A 2,722-nucleotide genomic window follows, 5' to 3' on the forward strand; every position below is an offset into this window, starting at 1 on the left:
TAGTTGTTCTCTTTTGTGTGAGCAAGTTCTGCTGTAGCAGACCTGCCAAGTATTCTGATAAAATAGGAGCCCTCCAATTTTGTTTTGCCTATGGAAGAACCTTGATGGGATTTGCTTGAAATCCGATTCATTAGTTGAAATCTGTTTCCATAAGTCATACAGAACTTATTCAAAATGATATAGATATGCACCAGGTTTATTTGCATTTATTTGCAACTTTTGCAAAAATTATGGCACATGAGTTGAAAATACTCATATTCATTTGCGTGTGTTTGCGTGTATTTGCAATATACATGTTTATATGCCATGATCGGATGGCAACATAATCTGAATCTACAGGGGTTCTGAAGATTGATTTTTTCCCCCTCTAGCTTCTATTTTTAAGGTTTGGGGAAAGCTCTTTATATTTTTGCATGGAGGCGTTGGAAGGTCTGCTGTTGTAGTACCAGAGAGTGGAGTTGGAAGGTCTGCTGTTGTAGTACCAAAGAGTGGAGTTGGAAGGTCTGCTGTTGTAGTACCAAAGAGTGGAGTTGGAAGGTCTGCTGTTGTAGTACCAGAGAGTGGAGTTGGAAGGTCTGCTGTTGTAGTACCAGAGAGAGGCGTTGGAAGGTCTGCTGTTGTAGTACCAAAGAGTGGAGTTGGAACAGTCTGCTGTTGTAGTACCAGAGAGTGGAGTTGGAACAGTCTGCTGCAGGGGATGCCAGTACTCTTGTATCACTGCTTTAACTGTTGTAAGGGGAACAGAGTATATTTTTATGCCCACAATTTTAAGAGCCCACTTTCTTACAGGTTAGCATAGATAGCTGGAAACAGTTGAAAGAATATTTGCATTATGTTCTAAAGATGTAAACAGTTACATTATATCAAGTCTATTAAGTTGTTTTGGTAGGAATGTTCAGTCTCCATAAAGGTGTAAAATCTAGCTTGTCTTAAAATTGTTTTTCTTGTTGGTAGATGTGACACCTGAATAGTTTGTACCTTGTCTTTAAAAAAATTTTTTTTTTTTTTGCCGCAAAATTTAAAAAAGAAGTAAGTTATCATTTTGTTACTAGAATAATGCATATACCACATTATGCTTTTACAGGTGTTATTTGAATTGTTATTGTGTTATTTATAGCCCCAGTGTTTTTTCTGATGCCATTTTTCCTCTTTTGTGTTGTCAGAATTGCCTGTGATCTCATCAACTAGTGGGTGATGTTTGGTGCAAAGTGGGAAAGGCTGAGAGTCTAAGACTAATCTTAGAATGTCTAAAACATATCGTCAGTAACAGTCGCAAACCACGGATGGTCGAAATGGTCAACTCTTATTTCAGTCTGAAAAGATCTCAAGGAAACCCTCTTGCATCATATCTTTGTTATATTGCAAGTTTACTAAGAGGAAATTTGGGAGCAAAATGTTTCGTTTAAATTTGTTTTTGGTTTCACGATTGACGCACGCTTACTTTTTTCCTTGCAAGTAGTTGTTTTAGACTCCGATTTGTGACCGTTACATTCAATATTGTTCTACTTTAGGTGAACGTCATGTACCTCTTAAAAACAAAATAAGTGAGCCAAAGTTGCCCTGAAATTCTGTAATTCTATTGAATTATGGAGACGGATTCTGACGGGCTTTCTCTGTCTCCTTTAAAGTAAGTTTTTTCAGACTGTATAACTTTGTGTCTGATGCCATCCATATATGTATTTGATGTTAATTGTTTTTTTCTGTTGAGGTGTTTTTTAAAGAAATGCTTTGCTAGTCCCCATTCCCTCTTTTTATGTTGTTTCATCAAAATAAAATGAGGATGAAGATGATGATGAAGGCAACGTCAATGACACGACAGCAATGATGGTGATGATAATAATGATAATGATGATGATCATGGTAATGATGATGATATTGTTGACTAGAATACAAAAAAAAATGTTCTAAACTATGTCCAAGTCTCCATATGTTTTTTCATACTGTACAACAATGATGATGATTTTTGTTTGTTTCGTTAGGCCAGTGGACTCCACGAAGAAATCTTAGAGCGAGAGCGAGGCTCTTTTTCGGCTTCTTTATCATTATACTCAGAGGCACCTTCAGTTGTGAGTTGCCATTGTTCCTGGACATCCTCCTTTTCATGGTTGCATCTTCGGCAACGTGGGTTGAGCTCTTCATTCACAAAGTTCTGATGCCATCTCATGCTCCAATGATGGTCCAACCGCAATCTCGCCAGCTCAAACTGTTCCCGGCGACATGTGATTAATTGTTCCTGCTTATTAGAGTACCCAGAATACATATCCTCAGCTCTGTATGGTGGGTCTCTGATTCCCCTTTTGATCATTGGAAAGACTCCCCTGTATGTTATTGGTCATCTGTCTCCTTCAATCTCTCTGGCTTAATTGGCAGCTTGGTCTGCTGCCTCATTTCCTTCTATTCCAACATGGCTTGGAATCCACTGGACCTTTTTTGTGGCTGTGGTTTCACTGAACTTGCAGAGCAAATTCTTTATATTTGAGCTGTTGCCCAGTAGTACCTTGAAGAGGGACTGACTGTCAGTCAAGATCAGCACATTGGTTCTACCATGGCATTTGTCAATGATTCATTGTGCAGCAGACATCATGGCCTGGCATTCCTCGTCATAAGATGATTTGAGGAAATTCACCATTAGTTCTTATGATTTCTGTTCATGGTGGCTCATCATTCATGTTCACTACTGCTGCTGCTCCACCTTCACGGTATCCTGCGACAGCTGATCCAT

General features: G+C 38.8%; 1 long non-coding RNA gene across 1 annotated transcript in view; it reads left to right on the plus strand.

Moving 5' to 3' along the window:
* LOC101861449 overlaps nucleotides 1-1,017 on the plus strand; it is a 6,082-nt gene extending 5,065 nt beyond the window's left edge. Inside the window, exon 2 of the long non-coding RNA XR_004858782.1 lies at nucleotides 430-1,017. This is a non-coding gene — a long non-coding RNA (uncharacterized LOC101861449). The remainder of the gene's footprint in view (nucleotides 1-429) is intronic.
* The last annotated feature ends 1,705 nt before the right edge of the window (nucleotides 1,018-2,722 follow it).

This window comes from Aplysia californica, unplaced genomic scaffold (genome assembly GCF_000002075.1).
Source record: "Aplysia californica isolate F4 #8 unplaced genomic scaffold, AplCal3.0 scaffold00360, whole genome shotgun sequence".
Taxonomy (NCBI): domain Eukaryota; kingdom Metazoa; phylum Mollusca; class Gastropoda; order Aplysiida; family Aplysiidae; genus Aplysia; species Aplysia californica.